This window comes from Podarcis cretensis (assembly GCF_951804945.1).
Source record: "Podarcis cretensis genome assembly, chromosome: 1".
In the NCBI taxonomy this organism is placed as follows: domain Eukaryota; kingdom Metazoa; phylum Chordata; class Lepidosauria; order Squamata; family Lacertidae; genus Podarcis; species Podarcis cretensis.
Genome location: NC_137170.1, coordinates 55194923 through 55222680, shown reverse-complemented (window position 1 = coordinate 55222680; position 27758 = coordinate 55194923).

Here is a 27758-nt window from a genome sequence, read left to right as displayed (position 1 = left end):
TTGCCGGCTGGGCACACGCGCCAAGTTCGAATGTACAGGCGCGCGGGACAGCAGAAAACCCGGATTGGGAACCAGGTCCTAAAGCCCGCCGGAGGCAGGGGGAAGACTCAGGGGACTCAGCGTCAGAAGAGTCCAGAAAGGGGAATGCCCCAGCGGACAGGTGGACCCAGAGGAGGAAAGAGCAAAGGAAGAGGTGGAGCAAGGCTAGAGTCTTAAACTGGTGTCTGGGGGGAGGAGATTCAGACGGAGCTTCAGCGGTCTAGAGTTTGAGACGTAGAGCTGCGTGCCGCGGCTTTGAAATCGAAACTGAACTTCAATAAAGACTTTTGTATATAACAACGAACTGGCGTTGGTCCTTTGTGAGCTGGGACCTCGGGCAGCTCTGACAGAAATACATCAAAGATCAAGAGTGGCAACTTCATTTTTTTCCTCCCCTGCCCAGTCCCCCACCCCATTCACCCCAAAGCCTTCAGAACCACTCTAGAATAAAAGCATGCACACATATGCTAGATAGTCAGAGAAATATATAATCTTTGAGACAAAATGGCTTAAAACTGACTAGAAGTATATGTGTTGCACTTTTATGGTTGCAATCCAAATTTAAAATATATATATTTTTAAACAAAATGACAGTGGACTCAGAGGGTTGTGGTCTGTTATGGCTTTGGTTAAGAAGAGAAGAAGAAGAAGAGTTTGGATTTGATATCCCGCCTTTCACTCCCCTTCAGGAGTCTCAAAGCGGCTAACATTCTCCTTTCCCTTCCTCCCCCACAACAAACACTCTGTGAGGTGAGTGCGGCTGAGAGACTTCAAAGAAGTGTGACTGGCCCAAGGTCACCCAGCAGCTGCATGTGGAGGAGCGGAGACGCGAACCCAGATCCCCAGATTACGAGATTACCGCTCTTAACCACTACACCACACTGGCTCTCAAGGTTAAGGTTGTAAGGATTAAACAGATATAAATGAGTATATCTGCTTAATGTTTCCACATACATCAATCGTTAATTTGTACATTTTGTAGGCTATTCCCCAACCCTGGACAATAAAAAGAGATCTGACTAAGCAAGGTTTCATACAAAGAGTCAATCTAGAGAGGTAAGAAGGGAAATCTGTTTTCCAAATGCAGCAACTGGCCTATTAACCACAAAGAATGCCTGCTTGGTGGTAATTCATTTTCCTTATTTATCACCTTTTTGAGATGCCTTGTCCAAATTTAGAGTGTGGTGCCAGTGCTGTCATTCTTCAGGGTTCACCTTCCTTCTCCAGTTTCTCTAGATGCTAAATCTATGAGTGGAAGGAGGAATCCATTTTGCCTCTAGAACACATGTAACCAAACAAATGTGCGTGATCACAAAGAAACAATACTGTGCCCAGCTTGCCATTCCATTCATTGCAGTTGCTGAGTTGTTTCCTGCCTGTTTTGTGTATTTTTCTAGTTTATCTGTAATGTAACCAAAAAAATCAAAAACAAAAACCCATCACCAGCTACAGTGGAAGACCAGCAATTGCAGAGTAAACAAATATAGTATGCAGAATGTCAAGTATACCATGGTGTGGGGAGGGAGGGAGGACCTTTTTGTAAGAATTGTACTCCTTAACACCCTCAGGATCCTCACAACCTGGCTGCTTCTTGAAAACACAGACATTTTGGATTTGGAAGGTTTCAACAATGTATTTGGGTGGCATGCATATCTGTGGTATGACAAGGTTAAAGCACATAAAGCGTTTAAAAACCATATTGTCAGGAAAGCACTATTTAATGTTTGGATAAGATATAAGGATTTGCTTGAAAATAAAACTCCAAGGTGGTTGTCACCAATGGAAGCTAAGGCTCTGAAAAAACTCAATATGGAGGCAAATTGGCCGAAATATTGGGAAATTTTGGAACAAGAAGGAGATAGATTAAAACTGCAGAGTTTTGACAAACTAAAAAACAAAGTACGAGATTGGCTCCATTATTATCAAATAAGGGAGGTCTATAACTTGGACAAGAAAATTGGTTTTCAGGTGGAAAAATCAAAAATTGGAAACAGAGCTGTTAGAGCCTAAAACTAAGAATTTGTCAAGAATGTATAACTTGCTGTTGAAATGGAATACACAGGATGAAATGGTTAAATCTGTTATGATTAAATGGGCACAAGATGTTGGACATAACATTATGATGGCTGACTGGGAAAAGTTATGGACCACAGGTATGAAGTTTACGGCATGTAATGCCTTAAGAGAGAATATAATGAAAATGATTTACAGGTGGTACTTGACACCAGTCAAGCTTGCAAAAATTTATCATCTGCCCGATAATAAATGTTGGAAATGTAAAGAGATTGAAGGTACATTCTTTCACCTTTGGTGGACATGCCCAAAGATTAAGACCTTCTGGGAGATGATCTATAACAAAATGAAAAAGGTATTTAAATATACCTTCCAGAAGAAACCAGAGGCCTTTCTCTTGGGCATGGTCGGCCAATTGGTGCGAAAGGAGGATAGAACTTTTTTTATGTACGCTACAACAGCAGCAAGAATACTCATCGCGAAGTATTGGAAGACACAAGATCTACCCACCCAGGAAGAATGGCAGATGAAAGTGATGGAATACATGGAACTGGCTGAGATGACTAGCAGAATCCGGGACCAAGGAGACGAGTCAGTGGAAGAAGATTGGAAAAAAATTAAAGTTTATCTTCAAAAATATTGTAAAATTAAGGATTGTTAGAAAGATGTTGGGAAAAGAAAATTATGTGGTTTTAGTAGAAATGACATTAAGGATTAAGTAAAAATGAATTGGTGAAAGAGAGATTGTAAAATTATAGAATATTAAGATAAATTATTAAGATTAAAACAAGGTTGGAAGGATTTGCTGAAATAACAAATTGATTTAGAATACAAAAATGGGAGGTGTGAGGAGGTCAAGGAAATAAGCAAAGGAAAGAAAGCTATGTAAAGGTTTGATCTGTGCTTTTTTAATTGTTTGTATTTTCTTCTGTCTTTTTGTTTTTTGTTTTTCTTTTTTCTTTTTGTAATCTTTAAAATTCTAATAAATATTATTTTTTTAAAAAAAGGATCCTCACAACCTGAAGTTGTCTCTTCTTATTAGACACCAAACAGTGGGACCTTCACAAGATGGGTGAGGTGGTGCGTGTGGGTCACTGTTGCCTTCCCAAGAAATCAAGTCATTGGTGCTTACTGAGACACAGAGGGGAGGTGTGGAGGTAGTGGAGCCAATTGGAGTCTCTCACCAACACGTGCCGAGCCAGCCCAAGCTCCCCACATCTTGCACCTCCCCTTTCAGTAAGCAACCTGCTGTGTTGGGAAGACAGGAGAGCAATGGTGCCCCATCCCCACCATCTCACTAGGCTTAGGTACGCTGTTCACTGCAAGACCTGTAAACTAGCCCATATTCTGTAAAGCAGCCATTTCTACTAACTGCCTTTAGGGTTTTCTATCACATACTGTTTTCCTCCTCCCTGCACTTTCCCCTTTCTCTCTCCAAGGTCAGTACTGGCCTTACTAACCCTGTTCCTTAACCCTTCCCTTCCCTTCTCCACATAATCCAACTCTTTCTCTCCTCGTTTCTCTGTTTCACTTTCCTTGTTTTGTAGCTGTCTGTGGTCTTTAAATCCTTGAAATATCTGCTTAGTCCCTGGCCATTTATCCCCTCCCTGGTGCTATAGCTATATCATCTATATCCATACCTATAGCTATATCCATATCTATCGCAGGGACCTCTTTCTGATGTTCCAGCATCCTGCCTTTTCTGCAGTTGCTGGGAGCATCTGGGTAATGCTCCACAGTGACTGTCATTTCCTCATGTTATCTCTGGCTCACTTTTGTCTTTGAGTTAGCAGGGAGAGCAGCAGCATTAAAGGTCACAGCAACTCCTGCATCCTCCTGACATGTGCCTTTTTATTCCCTTGTCTAGTGCTGGACAGCAGGGGTTTTCTGGCAGGTGTATGGCTCCTATGTGTGGCTTGATTGCTTTTTGAAGGGATACCTTTAAGAACTATGTAGCTGTTTCCTTTCCCTTCCTCTGCATGTCTATATCTTTTTCTACAAAGTTTCACCACAGCTTTCCACAGGGCCTCTTTCAGCTGACATTGTCCCCCTAAGGCTGCAATTATACACACCTCTGATAAAGCACCATTATACACACCTCTGATAAAGCACCATTGAAATCAATGAGTTATTTATAAGTGCATTTATTGTACATCCATGTGCTGGGATTTTCTTTTGCATTTATGGTGCCTGATTGTGGCTACAGTGACACAACACAGAAGAAATCTGAGTATCAGTTGAGGAAATTGCCCTGCATTGTCCTTTGGCACATCAACCTTGAGGGGTGATCAGACACTCCTTTCAAGTTGCATCAAGAAAATATCAACACAGAATTGTGTCTTAGCTTACTACACTGGAAGGCAGAGTATTCAGAGCATTTCACTTCCAGCATTGCTCTGAAACATGACAATGTAATCAACAGAAAGGGAGACCTCTCCGACTATTTTCTGTGCTTGAGGTTGTCCTAGGGGCCATGTGCTTCATCACTGCCATATTTATATTTGCTAATACCTTTGCAGCGTGATGGATGGATTGTCTCAGCAATCACTGCCTTATTCTTCAGTCAGAGCTTCAGTCAGAGTTGTCAGATGGAATGATTTAGGTTTTGTAGCAGCTGAAAGACATCTCCCCACCCCCACCCCCCAAAAAACACCACTGCCGTGCACTTTCTTCCTGGGGATAGCAGACCTTGTCATAAGTCATTACTTTCTTTAGGATTGTTTTTATTTGTAAATAACTGCTTCTCACTCATCCCTTTTCTTGGCACAAACATAAACTAACATTTACAGGTCACATGTATCTTGGAGGGCAATCTGCCCAGGACACACAATGACAATCTTAAACATACACACACAAAAATTAAACCAGCTTATCTAGAGCCTGTCCCCGGAGAGATGAACAATGATGTTATCACGTGGAAAGAGTTTATCTCTTTTGAACCTCAAAAGCATTGAGTGACCCTTCCTTTGAAATAGTTTACAAACAGGTAGCTGTCTTAGTTCTTTTTTCCCTTGGTAATAGGTTGTTTCTCACCCTCCTCTACAAGGTTAAAAAGATCAGTACATTCTCTATGAAAAGAGTCAGGTTTTCTATTCAGATTAAGGGGGCCGTGTATTTATTTATTTATTTAGTCATTCATCCACCTTTGAGTGAATTATGAGGGTGGTTTAAGAACATAGAAAGAGGCCTGCTGGACCAGACAAAAGGAGTATCACCTCCAGCATTCTGGTCTCACAGTGGCCAACCAGTTGTCAATGGGAAACCCACAAGCAGGACAAGAGTGCAATAATACTTTCCCTATTTGTGACACACTGCCTTTGACAATGGAGGTAGAACATAGCCATCATGGCTGGTGGGTGTCGCCTCTCCCCCTACATCCTAACTCAGACACTTAGTTCTGTGGATGGCGCCACGTGCCCTAGCTATGATTCAAGCTGTTGCTGAGTTCCTGAATTGTTAAAGACATACTTTTGTGTTACTGGCACTATAATGTGACCTTGATAACTACCACCACTCGTCCTAACGTATAAGAGTGCCCTTCATATTTACAAACAGAATTCCCCCCATGTTCTTTGCTTCAAGCAGAGAACACTCGTGCTCTCATATGCCAGAATTAGACCACTAATGATCCTTGGCATTCTAAACAAATTAGCTATTGATCAGGTGCCACTACATATGGCATTGGACTATCTGACAAGCTCCCAAAAAAGAGGAGAAATAACAAATTGGTTTTGCTGCTGAGAGATGATTTACAGAGCATCGTACTGATTATGGTTACACAACTGGAATTTAGCCGAAGAGGAAGTCTAAGAGTGTGCCATAAGGTAAAAAAAGAAGGGGGGGGGGAGTAAATCAGCCAATTTAAGAGGAGAGAAAGAAGTCTGGTGCTCTCATTTAAGTAGCATGAGAAAAGGGATACACTTACAAATAAATCTAGACGGATGAACTAATTGGAATCTGCTACCCCAATATAGATAAGGATATCTACATACAGAAGCAGACTTCTGATGTGATTGCAGATGTGCATCTCTTCAGCTGTGATGCTACTCCAGGCTTCATTTAACTGTCTGTTGTTTTTTTTGTAAATATTTATTAAGGTTTTTCACAACGAATCAAAATCAAAACCAGTACACCAAAAATAACAATCAAAAACAACACAACAAAAACAACAAAAACGAAAAAGAAAAAATTATTACTTGCTTATTATCTTTATAACCCTCTTTCCTGACTTCCTCACATCTCCCTTTTCTGTGTTCCCCTTTACACAAATCAATTTTAGCAGTTTCCTACCCTCTTTCCAATCTTATTCAATATTGTACATTTCAACCTATTATGCATTTATTTTCCTTCTCTTTTAAGAAAAAAAATTATCGCATGTTCTTTATAATTTAATTTAGTCCTTTGTATCATTTGTTTAATCACAACATAATAGTACTCTCGTCTTGCCCCTTCTTTTCCACATCATTTTTGCGTATTTCTTTTTACCAAACCCCTAATGCCATATTATTTTTATATCCAACATCATTTTAACATTCAAACATTTTACAATGTTTTTGAAGGTATTCTTTGAACTTCTTCCAATCCTCTTCCACCGATTCTTCTCCCCGGTCTCGGATTCTGCCAGTCATTTCTGCCAATTCCATGTAGTCAATCACTTGCATCTGCCATTCTTCCAAGGTGGGCAAATCTTGTGTCTTCCAATACTTTGCAATAAGTATTCTTGCTGCAGCTGTTGCGTACATAAAAAATGTTCTGTCTTTCTTTGGCACCAATTGGCCGACCATGCCCAAAAGGAGGGCCTCTGGTTTCTTGGAGAAGGTATATTTAAATACCTTTTTTAATTCATTATATATCATTTCCCAGAAAGCCTTAACCTTTGGGCAGGTCCACCAAAGGTGAAAGAATGTTCCCTCAGTTTCTTTACATTTCCAGCATTTATTATTGGGCAGGTGGTAAATTTTTGCAAGCTTGACTGGGGTCATGTACCACCTATATATCATTTTCATAATATTTTCTCTTAAGGCATTACATGCCGTAAACTTCATATCAGTGGTCCACAACTTTTCCCAGTCAGCAAACATAATGTTATGACCAATGTCCTGTGCCCATTTAATCATAGCTGATTTAACTGTTTCATCCTGAGTATTCCATTTTAACAGCAAGTTGTACATTCTCGAAAGTATCTTAGTTTTAGGTTCTAACAATTCTGTTTCTAATTTTGATTTTTCCACCTGGAAGCCTATTTTTTTATCCAAATTAAAGGCTTCTCTTATTTGATAATAATGTAGCCAATCTCGCACTTTATCTTTTAGTTTCTCAAAACTCTGCAATTTCAATGTGTCTCGATCTTGTTCTAGTATCTCCCAATATTTTGGCCATTTGGCCTCCATATTGAGTTTTTTCAGAGCCTTAGCCTGCATGGGTGATAGCCACCTTGGAGTCTTGTTTTCCAACAGGCTTCATTTAACTGTCTGGATGCATCTATTGATGCCTGTGAGGAAGAGCACCCCAACCTGGAGCCCTAATTACATGAAGAGAAGTTGTCTTTCCCTAGAAGTGGATTGGAGCCTATATATGCCATAACCAATTTTGCTTGAGTCACATGACCATTTCATAATCATTTCTCTAAGTGATGTAGAATAAAATTTTAGAAGTTATAATAAAGAAAATATCAGTTAAAATCAAGGACCGTGCTGAGGAGGGCTGCACTGAGGAGGAATGGTGGTAGCCTCCAACTCTCCCTGCTCCTGATCAGGATCCTGAATCTTCCCAGGAGCAGGAGGACAGTATAGATTTGGAACAGTGGTTTGCAGAGAGACATAGTTCAGAAGGCAGAAGCTGGGAAATACTGGATGGGAAACAACTAGGAGAAGAAGCACTGAGAAGGAGAGAGTTAACAGATTCACTGTCTCTGGAAAGCATTCATCCACTCAGCCTAAGGTCAAGAAGAGCTGATAAGGTGGCAGCACAGAAAGCACAATGGCTATGAGCTCAGGTTACAAGATGCAGTAGTGATGTGGGTGACTAGGGAGAAAGTGGGTGGAATACTTAAATGGGAGCACCGTCATTCCTAGGAGGTGGGTTCTTTGTTCTCTCACTGTGATCATTAAAGTTTCTAACTGGTAAGAAAACTCCTTTTCCTTTGTTGTGCTTATCAACTGCCAAGGGGAGGAGGAAGCCAAGCCGATTCCCTGAAGCCTGACACTGCTGAAAAGTCTTCAGGATGGAGTTCTATAGAATTGGGTCTGCAATACTGAACATACAGCTCCTGCTGCATTTGAGTTGTGTATCTGAGCCATGGGGGGGGGGAATCATTAACAGTACTGGTATATTTAAAAATCCCAGGCATCTCCAGGTTGGGCTGGGAGAGAGTCCCTGACTGAAGCCCTGGAGACTGCTGCCAGTCTGTGTAGACAGTACTGAGCTCAATGGACAAATGATCGGACTCAGTATAAGGCAGCTTCCAGAGTTCCTAGTAAGACTTCTAAAGCAAAGTATCGTATATATTCAAAAAATCCAAAATGAAGATAAAACACAGAAGAGTAGCTAGTGGCTAGTGACTCTCCATTTCATTTCAAGCCATGGAGTCTTTCAAACTGTTTACGATGCTGACTCCAGGTAAGAACAAATAGAAGCTATGAAAAATAAGAAGCACCATACAGGTGGCAAATCAGCTTTGCCCGTCAACAATGTGGAGGAACAATACACAGCCCACAGAGTTCATCTTACTGCATGGATTCAAAAGAAAATGATGAGTGGACTGACTCGTGACTCATGGATGCAGTTGTTGAAAGCTAGAGAAAATGATGTTGAGCATTTGACTTTGTTGAGGAGATGTGTCTCTGCATCGAGAGCACACGTATTTCTCCATAGGGTACAAGTCCCAATATTGGGTGCTAAAAAAAAAGATGTGTTGGATTAAAGAGCAAGGCATGTTTCCCAAGCATGTTCCCTCTAACATAGTCCAGGGGACCATTCACAAAATACATGGATGAGCTATTATTTCCAGACGAGTCTTTTTCAATGAGTGTCATAAAATTATATACCTCCCTTCTCAAGTCAACTCTAGAAGGGTTCCTAATGAGCCACTATTTTTAAGTTGCTAACCTGCTGGTCTTTTCTGTTCTGACCACTATGTTCTTCCTGGTCTAAGAAGTCAGTGAACTCAAATTTCCCCCACCCCTGAAACAAATGACCTGCCTGTTTCTGCCAAATTGAAGTTCCATTCCTAACCTGCTCTTATCCCACCCCTGAAACACTGTCCCACCTCCAGCTCTAACCAACCAGACTTTTTGCAGGCTCCATCCTTAACTCACCAGGTTGTTCTCTGTCTGCCTAACTGAGGTCCGAGTTGGTTGGGAATCCGAAGCTGCAGCACCACCCACCAGCAACTTTAATTAACTGTTTCAAAGTGAGAGCTGATATTCTATTCTGAAGACCATGATTATATAAGTTGCATTTCTAAAAGGCATATCCATGTAAACACCTTCTGAGGCTCGAATGTCAGATTCAGCCACAAGACACACACACACACAAAAAGACTTGCAGACTATCCATGCAAATAACAAAATGAAAGTGCAGAAGCAAAATTATACTTGAGAACAACAAGGGGGGAAGCCCAAACAAGGACTGTTGCAAAGATATTTGCATGCTCTTAAGAAATGTGCAACCTTTAACATAATGGAGGGCATATTTACAGTGCAGCTCAAATTGATTGCTCTGAGCTTGCTTACAAGACTAAAATATTTATAAATAGGTTTTAATTCTACTTCACCTCTATGAAGAAACACAAAGGAAATTCTAATTACCATTTCCCTAAACGTAGGAAAGGCAATCATGAGGAGAGATTGATATTCAGCTAACTCAGTTCGTGTTTATGTGTTGCTGCCAAATCATTTAAGCAAGGGCAAATTTTTGTTTTGAAAACAGCACTGGACTGAATTCAGATTAATATTGAATCGGATCAATTTGAATTCAGCAGTTTGATTACAGAAAAGCGAACACATGTTATTTTGCATGTTCTTAGGCCCAGCAGGAGTTTGAACCTTACAATTTGCTGGCTTGCTGCAGATCATCCATGTAAGGAATGGCTTGGGGTCATAGTAGATGGAAGCATCAACCCAGTGCATGACTGTTCTGAAAAAGGCGACTCCCATGTGAGGCATCATTAGGGAAAAGACTAAAAATAAAACTGCCTCTGAAGCTGAACTGTGCAGGATTGGATTCTCCTGATTAACAACTATTAAGACTCTTGACTGTGTTTTAAAATAGGGGTTTAAAGGCTTTAAAAAACCCTTAGACCCACACTCAGTTTGCTTCATGGTGGGGCAGGTTTGCCTCTGAAGCTGTAGAGGAGCCTAATCCAGGAGCCACAGATCAGAGCCATGGGGTGGGTCAGGTGGTGCATTCACAGCCCTACTGTTTAGCTGAAATATGTTTTATTGCATTTTCCACCTATTCATGCCAATTCTACCCTCTGATCCATCTTCTCAGCATGACAGCCCTTCAGATATTTGAAGACAGCTACCATATACCCAGGGGATGTGGGTGGCACTATGGTGTAAACCACTGAGCCTAGGGCTTGCCGATCAGAAGGTTGGCAGTTTGAATCCCCACGATGGGGTGAGCTCCCGTTGTTTGGTACCTGCTCCTGCCAACCTAGCAGTTCGAAAGCACATCAAAGTGCAAGTAGATAAATAGGTACCTCTCCGGCAGGAAGGTAAACGGCGTTTCCTCGCGCTGCTCTGGTTCGCCAGAAGCGGCTTAGTCGTGCTGGCCACATGATCCAGAAAAACTGCCTGCGGACAAACGCTGGCTCCCTTGGCCTGAAAGCGAGATGAGCACCACAATCCCAGAGTTGTTCAGGACTGGAATTAACTGTCAGGGATCCTTTACCTTTTTACCATATACCCACTTAATTTTCTTCAAGGTAAGCATATCAAGCCACTTTTTCCTCAGTGATCCATTTCCAGATCCCTCACCACTCTGCTTGCATTTCTCTGAGCATGTTCTAGTTCAGTGTGGGCTGATTCGAGGCCCAGGGGCCAAATCAAGCCCCCGAAGCACATTTATCTAGCTTCCCATGATCCTACTGATTTTAGCAACAGCAGCAAAAAGGGGGGGACAGAATTAAAGTAGATACCAAATTGGGGCAGGTAGAGAGGTTCAAACCTCTCCGTCCATTCAAGCACCTGACGGGGATGCAGTTTGCCTCTCCCTAGCTATTAGATTGGCCATTTGATCAACAGGAAGGGGAGAATAACTCCCTTTCCTCTGAGGTCTGTGCCCTAGGTGGCTGCCTAGTAGCCTAATGATAGCACCGGCCCTGCAGACTCCTGATGTGGTTTGACCTGCACAAAATAGAACAATTGATTCTCATGAACTGACCACTATTAAAAGCTCTCCTCTTTGACAAAAGTGGCTTTTGATACCAGACATATAGTTTGGACAGAGCCTTCCCTGGATGCGAAAACACAGAGGTGGGGATTAGAATCTGCTTGTCCTGGATTCTCTTTAGTCAACTTCCCTGGCAAAGGAAACGCTGCTGATGCGGATAGACTCCTCCACTGCATTAGCGCAGTCAAAGGGGAAACAAGGGAAGAGTGATGGATCTGCCTTATAAATGCCATAGTATATGTCATCCTCCCACTTTATGCATCGTTTGGTATTTGATGCTTAGCATCAAGGTATGTATAACTAATTGGATTCCAAGTACGAATCTCTCTGTTGGCACATTAGAGTCCTGGAAGAAAACTTCTTATTTAAAAACAGCAACAAAAGAAAAGAAAAACACAGTGATTGGGCTCATCCTAACCACCAAACAGAACACACACTGAACAAATGAAGAGGCTTGATGAGATTTAGCATTATGCCAGCAGTGAGCAGAACTGTAAATTATTTTTGCAACCTGCTCTCAGAGTCCCAAATTACCTTTTTACTGTCTGCATTCCTAATGATGGTTAATACATCTCCAGAAGAAGAAAAAATATGGATCTCTTTTATCTTGATTTAGCTACTGGGTGGAGGGTGCATTTTTTAAAGATATATTCAGCAGCAAAAGGGAGAGAAATGCCTGTTTTTTAATAAAGTCATAAAGTAAATATATTCCGAGAAAAGTAGAAATCACAGTTCATGAGCAGAATTCTTTTATAGTGGTAATTTAACTCAGCTGTTATTTACACTATAAAACAGTTCCTGTGTCTGAAGTTATGTTTACTGAAAAGATCAGACAGGTTTGCTTGCCATTTAGTTAGCTTTATGGAGAAAGAACAACTGACAAAGTTACAAAGTGTGTTGTATGCCAAAGAGACAGTAGCAGTTTCCTTTGCTTGTAAAAATTAAGCAAACGTATGCCTCTCAAGTTGGGAGCTTGAGAAGGGGAGCAACGAATGGCTCTGTCAAATATGTCTTCCCTTCCTGTTACCTACATGTTCAGTTGGAAAGGCATCAGTGAAAAGGAATGACAAGGGAAAGATATTCCTTGGGTTGGGTGCAATAGCATTGCCAACAACTCTCGGGAGTTTTCAGTAGGGTGAATGGAACAGTGCCCTACCAATCTTAATTGGACCAGCCCCCACCAGCCTGCCCTCTTCCTTACAACCAGCCCAAGGGGTGGCACTGACTGTCTGCTTCCTCCTCTTTAGTGTTGCCTCTGTAGAATGCAACAGGAAGGAGAATGGGGCCTAAGAATGAGTTGGGCCCACTTGTCATTGGTCTGACTCAGAGGAAGGACAACAGCTCAGGGCAGGGTATCTTCTTTGCAAGCAGAAGATCCCAGGTTCAACCCCTGCTGGCATCCCCAAGTAGGTCTGGAAAATGAGTCCTCACTTGAACCCCCGGAAAGCTGCTGCTACTGAGTGAAGAAAGTATTAAGCTAGGTAGACCAATGGTCTGAGTGTATATAGGGCAGCTTCCTCTATTCCTATGCTTCACCTGCTGCTGGCCTGCCTGCCTTCTACCCAGTGGGCAGCAGTCACTACTGAGGAAATACAACGATCCACATTACCACTTGCAAGTATCTTTTTTTAAAACAGAAAACCAGATTTGTCTTTCCTAGGCCAACGCCAACATACACGCATGATTTACCTCTTGCAAGTATCATGGCATCGGTACTGTATTGCCTCAGTAGGTTCGACTCCACAACCCTAAAAAGTCTGCACACTTTCCATCCATTTTACTTTTTGCAAAATCTTTTGTAGATGGATGCATGCAATAGGATTATTTAGATATTAACTAGCAGAGGGAATGAGGTTTTGGTGAAAATCATAGAGGGGAGTAATGTTTCTGAGTAGGCCCTTACATATAAATTAAGGAAAAATCTGGCATATGAAAAGGAACCAAAGTTCCTAGACAGCCCCTGCAGTGCCAATCTTCACATGCGTTAGTGGATGGGGATGTCTAAACCTGTTCTACATGTAAGTTATCTTTCTGCAAATAGCACAAAATGAATCCCAGTTAGTTGTCTCTCACTCTGCAACTCCCAAGCTGTAAATAACAAAGAATGTGTATGTCCCCTGAATGATATTTGCCAGTGGGACCCAGGTCCCTTGATATATCAGTGGTAAGCATCTTCCCATTGTTTACTTGATCGTGTTGCTTTTGACCTGTGTCACTCTAATGCTTTTCTGAAATTCAACACTGCAAAACAATATTCAGGGTTCTCCTGCTGACAGGTGTCAGGAGGGTTGTCTTGAGTTTTTTGTTGGATTGGCAGCCAATAATAAGCATAATACTACTCACATCTGTCTCTAGATTGTGATATGCAGTTGCATAAGAGCAAATGTTAGCCAGTGATAGGCAGCATTAGTCATAAGAATGTGGGTTTGCAGATAGGTGGAAATACATGAGTGTTTTTATAAACATGGAAAAATTACATAGTAGGAACATGTCAATACACTGATCATCTTTGCATAGAAAAAGTATACCCACCATTCCCTACAACTTCTGTGTCTTGATTACACACATATATAGATACATGTGTGTGTGTATCTATATTATTATTATTATTATTATTATTATTATTATTATTATTACATTTGTATCCTGCACTTCCTCCAATGAACACAGCATAATGTGACATGCATTTTTGCCACTATGGCTAAATAACACCACTGGAAGATGTATTATATCCACCTTCCCCAATCTTGGTCTACAAATCCCATCATGTCTAACCATTGGCCATTTTGGCCGGTGCAGATGTGTGTTGAAGTCAAAACTATCTGGAGGGCATGAGGTTGGGGCAAACAGGGTTAGATTGATACAACTTGGTACAAGATAATCCCATAAATTCAGGGATTTGACCCTCGGCTCCTCTGAATCAAATGGAACACTTTACCAGCTTCATTAATGTGTAACCCCAAAATATTGGATTCCCCCTCCAAACCGATGCATTTTGTGCTGCAAAGTGGCACAAAATGTGGAGAGTGCAGCACAAAATGGCATAAAATGAACACAAAACTTTGGTATCAGTTTGGAGCAGATCCAAGATTTTGGGGTTACACATTAATGAAGCTCACTTTATCCATTACAACAAGTCAGTGCTCACTTCCTTCTTCTCCCCTCTGCCCCCTTATTTGTTTGCATAACATTGGTGGGGAGGTTGGTCAATGGCTATTTGTTGAGTGTTCATCTTCATTTTTTTTAATTGGGATGTAAGAACACACTGAAGAATGGATGCTTTTGAATTATGGTGCTGGAGGAGACTCTTGAGAGTCCCATGGACTGCGAGAAGATCAAACCTCTCCATTCTTATGGAAATCAGCCCTGAGTGCTCACTGGAAGGACAGATCGTGAAGCTGAGGCTCCAATACTTTGGCCACCTCATGAGAAGAGAAGACTCCCTGGAAAAGACCCTGATGTTGGGAAAGATGGAGGGCACAAGGAGAAGGGGACGACAGAGGACGAGATGGTTGGACAGTGTTCATGAAGCTACCAGCATGAGTTTGACCAAACTGCGGGAGGAAGTGGAAGACAGAAGTGCCTGGCATGCTCTGGTCCATGGGGTCACGAAGAGTCGGACACAACTAAATGACTAAACAACAACAAGAACACATTGCTTCACTTAAACCATTATCTAACACTTTCCAGTGCATCTTCACATCACTTTCCTTATAGGAAATAATTATTGCAGGGTGGGAGCAGGTTTGTTGTGCAGGACCTCCAATTAACTTTAAGTACGCAACTTACATTTGTCAGTATGTGACTTAGCCCCATCTGCACCATGCATTTAAAGCCTTGGCTTCCCCCAAAGAATCTGGGAACTGTAGTTTGTTAAGGGCGCTGAGAGTTCTTATGAGACTACTATTGCCCTCACAGAGCTGCCATTCCCAGGGTTTTCTCAGAAGGGGGATTGACTGTTAAACCACTCTGAGAATTGTTGATCTGTAAGGGGAATAAATGTCTCCTAACAAGACTTATCACCCTCAGCAAACTATGTTTCCCAGGATTCTTTGGAGGAATCCATAACTGAATATATGGTACAGGTGGGACCTAAAGACCACCTAGAAATAGTTTGGAAGTAGTTTGGAAGCATATTTAGGTGATACTTTTTTCCTTCCCATGACAAGGTAGGAAGAACTGATACCATGGTCAGCTTCAAAACATTGTGAAGCTCAAATGTTAAAAAGCCTTTCGGCACCAACCAGATCTCAATTATTGCCTTTATCTCCCCCACCACCACCACCATCATGTTGCCAGCTGAAGCAGGTTGTGCCTCCCTATCGTATGGCAGGGTTAACCTTGACTTCTGCTCACTAGCAAACCATTCCTTGTTACTCATTTCTATATGGAACAATGAGTTACTTGAATAATATTAAAAACAGAGAAAACCCTGAATGTGATCCATTCAGCGTCTTGTACACAAGATATTCCTGTGATGTGCTAGCAGTGTACCTTGCTCAATTAGGCATTCTTGTTATGGGGGATGTGGAAGCACTGCATGCTATAGCTGAATATAATTATGATTCATATAATAAGAATTCTTCGTCTCATCTGAGAAATAAGAAATAAGATAGGCTGTGCATATTCAATCAATGCTGCTCAACCTAACGTTCTTGGAAAGAAAGAAAGAAAAAACATTCCCAGTCCCAACTCACCAATCACTATTTGGCACCTGCTTTTCTTAATTATTGTAAATGACAATCATAGGGTGGTTCGATAAGTTCTGCTTAGAAATGTTATAAATCTAAGAAAAACCATTATTTTGTAGAGAATTAAAGAGCTGGCAGGGGAATAAGTTCAATTTATAAAATATAGAATCTGACAGTAACTATTCATTAAGTGAAGACTCAAGACAAAAGTCTGGGGACTACTCCAAGGCTGCAGTCCTAACTAAGCATAAAGATCTATTGAAAACTATGGGATTTACTCCCAACTTCCAATCAAATTTAAGATTAGGGTGTCACATTCCAGTTTGGGGAGGCTAAGGCTAATGACTCTTAGATACCTACCATGTTATCAGGTTACAGACTTCCTCATATGACTTTCTAAAACAACACAAAACCATTCAATATGTACAAATTGGACATGCGCATGATGTTGCAGCATGGAGGGCTGATGTTCACTCCATTTCCTCTCTCCCTGCCTCCCAGGCTCCCTTGCCAAGAACCATTCAGCATTCTGCAGTCACAGATAATCCTCAGTTCTCACTGGACTGGGCTTGGGAATAACCCTGTCACGTAGTGCCCTCCCCCATGATTTCATGTACTTTTGCAAACTCTGGGGTTCACCCAAGCCTGCTGCTAGGATACAATGTATTTCAGAGAAACAGACCAGACAAGAAAGGAGGAGGAATGGCGTTATATGTCAGGGAATCATAGAATCATAGAATCATAGAGTTGGAAGAGACCACAAGGGCCATCGAGTCCAACCCCCTGCCAAGCAGGAAACACCATCAGAGCACTCCTGACATATGGTTGTAAAGCCTCTGCTTAAAGACCTCCAAAGAAGGAGACTCCACCACACTCCTTGGCAGCAAATTCCACTGTCGAACAGCTCTTACTGTCAGGAAGTTCTTCCTAATGTTTAGGTGGAATCTTCTTTCTTGTAGTTTGGAACCATTGCTCCGTGTCCGCTTCTCTGGAGCAGCAGAAAACAACCTTTCTCCCGCCTCTATGTGACATCCTTTTATATATTTGAACATGGCTATCATATCACCCCTTAACCTCCTCTTCTCCAGGCTAAACATGCCCAGCTCCCTTAGCCGTTCCTCATAAGGCATCGTTTCCAGGCCTTTGACCATTTTGGTTGCCCTCCTCTGGACACGTTCCAGTTTCTCAGTGTCCTTCTTGAACTGTGGTGCCCAGAACTGGACACAGTACTCCAGGTGAGGTCTGACCAGAGCAGAATACAGTGGCACTATTACTTCCCTTGATCTAGATGCTATACTCCTATTGATGCAGCCCAGAATTGCATTGGCTTTTTTAGCTGTCCTTTATTATGGTAATCTTTGTACGAAATGTTCCTATCATATTTCCGATTTTCTTCCCATTCTGTTGTTTTCCTCTATTTCTTTGCATTGCTCGTTTAAGAAGGCCTTCTTGTCTCTCCTTGCTATTCTTTGGAAATCTGCATTCAGTTTCCTGTATCTTTCACTATCTCCCTCGCATTTTGCTTGCCTTCTCTCCCCCGCTATTTGTAAGGCTTCGGTGGACAGCCACTTTGCTTTCTTGCATTTCTTTTTCATTGGGATGGTTTTAGTTGCTGCCTCCTGTATAATGTTGCGAGCCTCCACCCATAGTTCTTCAAGCACTCTGTCCAGCAAATCTAAATCCTTAAAACTGTTCCTCACTTCCACTGTGTATTCATAAGGGATTATGAATCAGATTACAGTGAATCAGATTACAGTGTTTCAAAGTATTTAAAACTTGTTTGCGTTCACAATAAACTGGAATCTTTGTTAATACGTTACAACCTGACTGAGTCTGACTATATTACCGGGGAAACCTGGTTGGTGGCAGTGGAAAAGGGAAGCCGTGGTGGTGCAGGGTCAAGAGTCCGTGGAACAAGCCTGTGCGAATGCCACAACCAATGCAGTTGCATAAGATGAAAATGTTAACCTATTGAAATACTTCTTATGTTAATTAAACTGGTTAAAAACTTTGCCTTTTGTAGGGTTCTCAACTGCATGGTGAGAGTCTATTGGACTACAAACTGTACTCACAAGGTTGAATCTATTTCAATTTTGAGATAAACATATGGAGTGGGTACAGAGTGGGTGAAATCCTGATTTGCCCTTCCATTTCTTTCCTGAATTTGTGAGAGGGTTCCTATTATGCCTGTTTGTAAATCGACAGAGGATGGGTTTGGGGATCTAAATGCCAGTGCCCCCAAAGCTATATCTATTAAAGATTTTTATTTTCCACATGTTGAGCTAGGGAGGTCTATAACCATCAGCTCGAAGGCTAGTGTCAGAATTTGACATAATGATGGTTCTTCACAAGGTCAGCTAGGAGGCCTCTCTATGTCTCCCCTGCTGCACATAATATAATGCAAATTATGATAATGACCATAATTGAGAAATACAGCAATGACATTTTGGCTTCTGTGGAACAGAACTCGGAATATCGGCAGACAGAGAGAGAGAAGGAGAAATTTACCGATAGGGGAATTGTTGCTGGCAGGGAAGTTTTTACAACTGTTGTTACTGGCAGTCACTAAATTTTTCTTATACCTGACAGCCCAGATCACAACGGTCGTACGTTGTCATCTACCTTTCAGTTTTTCTAAGAAGTTATGAAGCCATTTGTGTGTGTTCCATAAATCACCTGGCAGTTTTGTTTATTGCTATTGTTGTTCCGGATAGTATCAAAATGAGTTGTGCAGAAAATGGCCAAGGCAGTGCAGCGAATTTCTTGAGTTTAGGGGTTCCCCCGCCCTCCATCCTGGTCATCATTCTCTCATTGATTGGCTTTCAGCATTCCCTTTGATAACACCTTCTAATGCTGCACTGTGCTGATCAGAGACTCTGAAGCATCTAAGTGACAAATCATGCACCAAGGATAGCAAAATCCACACCAGGAGCAAGAAAAGAGAATAAGCAGGTGGAATAGGAGGAGGCATTTAGGCAATTTTAAATGTCATGGTTTCCCCCAAAGAATACTGGGGGATGTATTTTAGCAAAGGTTCTGATCATTCTCTGTTAGAAATTACCTCATTGGTTGATGCATGGCAGAAGTTTGTTGTTTTTTAAACAAACTCATTTCTTTCCTTCAAAATTGGAAACAAATCAGCTCATTTCCCAAACCTATCTGAAGACCTGGAAAACTCCGTTCCTCACAAGCCCAAACCATTTCACCAAACCAGGCAAGCTTGAGCTGTTGATTTGGGGCCTTCCTGACTCAATCAGGCCCTGATCCAAGCCAATGTTTCCAGACACTTTCTCGTCCCCCCCAAGTAGCCTCTTGTGCAGCTAGTCACGTACTATGGTAGTGGCTTTGGTGACCCTGGGAAAGATGGGGAGGAGTCTGAGACCAAGCCAGGGACCCAAGCAGCTGGTGTGGGGACCTCCTGTCCTCAGGCAAGGAAGTCTAACTCCAATGGCTCCTCAGGGTCACTGAAGGGTCTTGTTCTCCTCCTTCTTATTGGTGGAGACCTCAGGTTCAGCATCTGGACAGGGCTTAAATCTGACACCACCACTGCTCCAAGCACCCTCTTCTCCCTTCCTTAGAAGAGAGAGGCAGTTGGGAGGTTTATTTCCCACCTCTTCCTACATCCTATCACTCCCCAGCACATTAAAGTGGTGCACACTGATGTTTCCTCAGGAAGACTACAAGTCCACAGCTCTTTAAGCCCTGGTGTACTGAAGGAGGTATGGAGGGAAGGAAATAAAAACATTTATTCAGTCTCCACATGCTCCTGCTACTACACACAAAAAAACCCAGCAGTTCACAGACAACTTTATGGAGAGCCTGATCATGGAATGCCTGAGGACAACCCCTCCCAACACAACAAGCACTGGAAAAGGCTGGTGCAGAGCTGCTCATCTTTTCTCTGCCCCTAATTGCAAGCAGGAATACATACTGCTACTTCCTTTAAGGCAAGAGAGAGCAAGAGATCAACCCCACCCCTCAAACAATATGAAACTAATATGGATGCTGAAGATATTGCTCTAATATGTATTATGGAGGAAAGTGAATCTCTTTTATTTCTCCACAAAAGCCCCTGGACCTATTTGTCTGTAATTTGGCAGGCTTAATCCAATTTGGCAGTCTTCTGTGCTTCTGTATTTAAATGGCTTCTGGCAAGAGGGGGAAAGTTACAGGCCTTTTTTGAATTTCCCATAAGAGTGAATGGGTACACAGAGCTTCAATTTGCACAGAGCGGCTTGGAACCCAAATTAAAGACTGAAGCATAGAGAGCATGAAAGGACTGAGAAACAGACCAGCATATATATATATATATATATATATATATATATATATATATACATACATACTCTGTGTGTGTGTGTGTGTATACTGTATGTATATATAGCACAGATACAGATGCAAGGCAAATATTGGGGCCCATGCACATCCCCCCCCCCCATGGCTGACACTGTATTGTCAGCTATCAAATATGTTCCCATATGACCTCCAGCCAGACTAAAGTTTGCAGAATTATTCCCAGTATATTTACAGGTAACTTGCATCTTATGCTTATTAAACTAATGCAATCACATCTTGTGTGGGTGGGGGAGAAAAGAAATAAATGGGGAGCAGAGGAAACCTATTCTCCATTAATTTATTTCCACCTACGTTTGGGAAGGAGGCATGAGGGCTCTGGCAGGGTCTTACAGCCCTCATACCTCTTGCCCAAAGCTAGGCAAGTGCTTACCAGACTTTGGGAAGGAGCTGAAGGACTCTAGATCACAGCCAGAGAAGAAGAGTTTGGATTTGATATCCCGCTTTATCACTACCCAAAGGAGTCTCAAAGCACCTAACATTCTCCTTTCCCTTCCTTCCCCACAGCAAACACTCTGTTAGGTGAGTGGGGCTGAGAGACTTCAGAGAAGTGTGACTGGCCCAAGGTCACCCAGCAGCTGCATGTGGAGGAGCGGAGACGTGAACCCGGTTCACCAGATTACGAGTCTACCACTCTTAACCACTACACCACACTGGCTCTCAGAGGCTTCCTGCCAAGCCTTTGCAGAGCTTGTCTGAGACCCAGGGCAGGAGTCTTGTTCTTACAATGACAGTGTACGTCCGGCAGGCTCCTGCTGGGGGCACACGTTGGCTTAACCCCCCGAGGCCCGGGGCAATTGTAGCCCACCACTACCGGCTGCATGACCTTGACTTCCACCTCTTTCCTGAAGCTGGGCGAGTGCTTACCAGGTTTTGTGGAGGTGGCTGGAGGGCTCTGGGACAGCATCAGTGACCTCTTGCCACCGTCCCCAAGTCAGCTAGGTAGCGATTCAGCTTGCAGGAGGGCTGGTTCAGGGGGTTCCTGGCTTTACGTGTTTTTGTGTATATGCGTGAACCCCCAGAACTGAACTCTCACGTAAGTTGCTAATGCTTCTGCAGAGAGCATGATTTTATGAGTTGTTTTTAAATATTTAAAATATGTTTAGACTACTCTTCATAAACTTCCATGGTGGTTTCCAAAATAAAACGCTTAAAATAACATCCAGAGAAACAGACAAATGGAACCAATAAAACAATTCCAATAAACAGCAGCCGACTCAGCACCACAAACAGAACAAGGGCATTCAGACCATCGATGTCACAGCAGCCACAAAAGATGGTTTATTATTTAGATGCATCTGTGACAAATTATGGATATGCTTTCTCCAAACTGAGAGCGAGGGCACAGTTAACTTGTAGTTTATAATCTTCTCGTGCAGGAGGCATAAAAATCCATTTGGGTGCATATCTCACCTCGGAAGGCACCAGGCCAACCCCATAAACTTCCCTAGTTGGGCTTTTTTTTTTCCTAAATAGAAACTCACTGTATAGCTACATCCCCATTATATATGATATTAATAAATGTGCCACTAGAACAGTCTGCTCTTTTAAGTAACTCGGCTAATCTGGCACATTATGCTGGATTTATACGGTGGCATAAAATCTTTGGGCAAAGCAATCACACATCCTGATAAAGATAATCCAGATTTACTGTCATTTCAGAATGTGTGGAACAGGGGAGGGGAAAGAAAATGGAAAGGTTCGATTCCAATTGACTGCAATAGTCTTGATACAGACTAATTCCTCTCTGGATTCTCCTGCTAACTTCATTATGAGGAAATATCTCCCTAGGAAATGGCTCATTCCCCCCTTTTCGGGATTACAGGAAACGAGAAGTTGGAAACTGATGCCTACAATATTGGGCAGGTTATTTCCCAGCTCTCTTCTGAAGGGAGGTTAAGAGGACTTCATCTCCCTCCCACCCCCCACCCCCCACTTGTCCCTAAGTGTTTCCAAGTTTCCAAATTTAGTTTTGCAGCATCCCTCAGATCTTATCAGTGTGTCCCAAACACTGATGATACCACTAACATCCTCTTATTAGATCAACAAATGGATAAACATCCAAGCATACTGATACCTTAGGTAGAGATCACACAGAGAAGAGTACTTTTTGTGAAGTGGCACTAATAGTACAGAATATGATTGTTATATTTCCCAAGTCTTAAGCAGAGTTATTTTGAATTCCTAAAAACCTGCTGTTACAGTTTCATTAAAGAAGAATGTCCTTCAACTGTTCTTATAATTCCCTCAGTTTCAAGTGTTCAGACTGTAGGAGACAGAAAACAAGAGTGGGGATGGAGTAGCTGGGATCCTGAACACCAGTTGTAATGGTTCTAGGGGTTGCTCGTCCGTAAACTGGTGCCACACCTGGCTGGGTTGCCTGAGTGAACCTTTTCCGTCCGGACAGCCACTCGCCCGTGGCTGTCTCAATCGCTGGCAGAATCCGTCAGTGGGCGTTTCTTAAACTTCTTCCAGCAAAGAAGCTCTTTGACACCGAGTCTCCATCTACTCTCCCTGCGCGGAAGCCTTCTGTGCAAGGAGGGTGTGGGCAGCAGAGGACACGTGCTCTCCCCGCTGGTCCCCAGCGAGGAGTCATGGGACCGCCTCACCGATTCCCCCATCTGCCCCCCTTCTCCACTGGTGCTACGCTGATTTCCTTCCCCAGAAGATGGGCTGCTTCTCCCCATCCCAGGACGCTCTCCAGAATCCCTCTGGAGCCCTCTCTCTCCCTCTGGCTCCAATGGCAGTTCCCTGACATCCACCTCCTCCCCAGGACCCCCTCCACCCCCGGCGCGATTTTCCGATACAACCTCCTCTCTTTCCTCGGCCGACGATGCAGGGAATCCCCTGAAGGAGCTGTCATCATCCTCTGAGGATTCAAAACCAGCCTCCCACCCACTCAGATCTCTTCCTGCAGGTTGAACCTCCCAGTCTGATTCTTCTCCCTCTGACAACTCCCCTCCCTCCTCTTCGGAGGCAGGAAAACCCACAAAGTCCCCTTCGTCGTCTGTGGGTCCAAATTCTTCCTCCCAGAATCTAGCTAGTGGTTTTGGCTTATCCGGGAACAAACTGTGGAATTCTTCCACCAGATACCCGTCATTGATTGATTCAGCGGGGACCCACGTGTTTTCCGACCTGGGTTCTCCCTCCCAAGCTACCAAGTACTCCACCTGGTGACCTCGCCACCTTGAATCGAGTATTTCCGTGGCTTGGTTGCAGTGTTCCCTCTCCTCTACCCGCGGGTGGGTGGTGACTCCTCCCTCCCGCCCCGGAAATTCCCGCCCCTCCCTGTACGGTGAAAGTAGGGACCTATGGAACACCGGATGTATCTTCATGCTGTCAGGCGACTTGAGTTTGAATGCCACTGGGTTCACCTGCTATATTACCTCAAAAGGCCCTAGCCGCCTTGGCTGCAACTTCTTGCACCCTCCCTTTAGGGGTAACCCTTGGGTTGACAACCACACCCAGTCTCCCACCCGTATGGCCTTCCCCTTCCGACGGTGCCTGTCCGCCTGCTTCTTGTAAACTTCCTTGGCCCGCTCCAAGTTCATTTTGAGTTGGTGGTGCAAGGCCTCCATTTCCTCCACAAACTGCTCAGCCGCCGGTACACTCCATCCTTCCTCCCCCCTCCTTGGGAAGGCCCTGGGGTGACACCCATAATTGGCCATGAACGGGCTCATTCCCGTGGACACATGTTCGGCGTTATTGTACGCAAATTCAGCCAAAGCTAATTTCTCTACCCAGTCGTTCTGTCTCTCGCTGACGTAGCAGCGTAGGTATTGCTGGAGTATACCGTTTGCTCTTTCTGCTTGTCCGTTGGTTTCTGGGTGCCTCGCCGTTGAGAAGCTCACCTCGACTTGTAGCAAACTCATGAGCTTCCTCCAGAACCTGGAAGTAAATTGTTTCTGGCGATCCGAGGTTACCCTCGAGGGAGCCCCATGCAGTCTGAAAATGTGATCCACAAACAACCTGGCTGTCCCCTCTGCCGTTGCCGCGTGTGAGTAAGCTATGAAATGGCACATTTTTGTCAGTAGATCGACTACTACCATGACTGCTGTCTTCCCCCTTGACTTGGGCAAATCTGTCATAAAGTCAATGGACACCACCTCCCAGGGCCTTCCCGGTGTGGGTAAGGGTTCCAGTAACCCTGCGGGGGCAGCCCTCTCCCCCTTTGCCCTCTGGCATTGGTCGCACCCTCGTACATATTCTCGTACGTCTTCCCTCACTTTGGCCACCAGAACTGGCTGGTGATGAGCAGCATGGTCTTGTGCTGTCCAAAGTGTCCAGCTGTTGGGTTGTCGTGGAGTTTTTTAAGTACCTTCCCCCTCAAGGTCTCCCCTGGTACATACAGTGCCCCCTTATAGTACAGTAGCCCTTCCTTTTCCTCAAACCCTCCATTGTCTTCCCTTCCGCCTCGGAGTTCCCTGATTTTTGCTTGAGCGAATGCGTCGTCTCTAGTAAGCCCTGCCAGTTCTTGTTTCCCAACCAATGCTCTCCCCCACACACACACCGGTCCTCAGGAAACACGTGTCGGGTCTCTGGTGGTCCCTCTCCTTCCATGTACTCCGGTTTCCGGGAGAGAGCATTTGCTCTTACATTTTCCTCTCCCGGCACGTATCTGATCTCGAAGGAAAACTTGGCGAACTCCTGGGCCCATCGAATCTGTCTCTGGTTGAGCACTCGCGCAGTCCTCCAGTATTCCAAGTTCTTGTGGTCAGTACAGACCTGGATCTTGTGCCGCACCCCTATCAATAGATGTCTCCACTGCCGAAACGCCGCATAGATCACAAGCAGTTCTCGGTCATACACTGTGTAGTTTTGCTCTGACTTGCTCAGCTTCCTTGAAAAAAAGGCACACGGCCTCCAGCTCTGCTTGGCCCCGGGCTGCAAAAGGACCGCTCCAACGGCTTGGTCGGACGCGTCCGTCTCCAGTCTCATGGGCTTCTCAAGATCCACGTGCAGCAGCTGCTATTCCGAAGCGAACGCCTTCTTCAGCCTTTCAAAGGATTGCTGCGCACTCTCTGTCCACGCAAACTTCTTTTTGCTACTAAGACAATCTGTTATGGGCGCTGTCAAGTGAGCGAAGTTCTTTATGAACTTCCTGTAGAAGTTGCTGAAGCCTAAGGACCTCTGCACATCCTTCCGGGTTTTGGGGGCTTTCCATTCCAGCACTGCTTTCACCTTGCCTGGGTCCCTTGTCTAGCTAGGCCCTTGTCTGACAACTTGTACCCCAGAAACTCGACCTCTCTGGCATGGAATTGGCATTTTTCCAGCTTGACCCACAACTGGTGCTTCTGCAATCTCTGTAGCACTTCCCTGATGTCTCTGACGTGTTGCTCCTCATTGTCCGAATAGATCAAGACGTCATCCAAAAAGGCTACGCAATTCTTGTACAGCAGGGGCCCCAACACGTGGTGCATGAATGCTTGAAAGCAGGCAGAGCCCGATTGTAATCCAAATGGCATGACTAAGTACTCAAAAGCCCCCAGGGGGGTGAACATGGTTGTTTTCCATTCGTCCCCCTCCCTTATCCTGATCAAATTGTATGCTCCCTTGAGGTCCAGTTTGGTAAAAATCTTCCCCTGCCTCACCCGTGTTAAAATGTTGTCAATCCTGGGCATTGGGAAGGCCACGGGTTCTGACACCAGGTTCAAGGCCCTGTAATCCACGACCAGTCTGGGCTGATTAGTCTCTTTTTTGTCCACAAAGAACACCGGACTGCCCCCCACCGCCTTTGATTCCCTTATGAACCCTCTCTTCAGGTTCTTGTCAATAAACTGCCGCAACTCCTGCATCTCCTGGTCGGACATGGCATACAGCTTACCCACCGGCAACTGCGCCCCTGGGAGTAGGTTGATTTGGCAGTCAAAGGGCCTGTGGGGGGGTAGTCTATCTGCCTCCCTCTCGCTGAAGACCTCCTTCAAGTCAGCATATTGTGGTGGCACCTCCCCTTTTTGTTGCAAGGCCATCCCAGCCAGCCTGGCCACCATCATTCTTGGGTCCTTCCCTCCCAGACAGTGTTCTAAACAGTAAGCTGACCCAAAGGTGACTGACCGCTGATGCCATGACACTACTGGATCATGTAGTGCCAGCCAGCTTATTCCCAGTGTTATTGGGGGTCCTGCCAGCATGGCCACGTGAAAGGCAATGGTCTCCGTGTGCCTGGAGACCCTCATTCACATTGGCAGTGTCTGGTGTGTCACCTCCCCTCCCAGAAGTTCCCTGCCATCGATGGTGGTCACCTACAAGGGAAAATCTAGAGGTAACAGGTGGAGTTGGTGCTCCAGAGCGAAGTCTCTGCTGAAGAAATTACACGAGCTCCCCGGATCCAGCAGTCCCTTAACTTTGACGGGGTGCCCATTCGGGAGTTCTAGCACCACTTCTATGGCTATAGCTGCCTGGGGGGGGTCAGGCTGGGGCACTTCTATTGGTCGCTGGCCTGGCTGCTGCCCCTGCTGGTTGGCAGCCAGGCATTGTCGTTTCCCTGCACCTGCACTTCCTCCCCCTTCTCGTCGTGGCCTGCAGCCCCCACCATCCCTTGCCAGGCTTTTCATTGAGGGCAGACCTTAGCAAAATGTCCCGGTCGTTGACAGAGGAAACACTTCTTGGTAGTTTTCCACTCCTTTCCCTCCCTTTTACGACCTTCACCATAGTTTGAAACTTCGCACGCTCGCGCGCGCACCATCAATTTCCATCGGCTCCGCCGCCTGGGAAGGCTCCCTCGGTATCTCAGGAATGCGGTTGTCATGGAAACGTTCCCCTCTTATCTCCCGCTTCTCCTGGCGTACGCCAATTGCAAGCACAGCCTTTGTGAGTTCATCCATCGACTGTGGCCGGGGCGCTCAGGACAACTCGTCTTTCACTTCGGGGGATAGACCCTCCTCAAACAACATTTGTATCAGTTCAGAGTCCAGATCCCACCCGAGTCGGTGGACTAACATCGCAAAACGCGACCAGTAGTTTCTGACGGACTGGCCCCCCTGCTTGCACCCCATCAGTTCCCGCCGTGTCACACTTTGCTCCACCTCGCTGGAGAACATCGCATCCATTGCCTGGAAGAATTTCTTAAGGTCCTTCAAGGCATCATTTTGCGTCGCCATTAGGGGCCTGATCCATTCGCACGCCCCATCCTGCAGATGCCCCACAATGTAAGCCACCCTCTCCCCGTCATCCATGAAGTCATCTTTCTGCAGTTCCAAAGCGTACTGCACTTCCGTTCAGAAAGCATTGTAGTCTTGGGGCTTTCCACCAAACTTGTGTACCAGC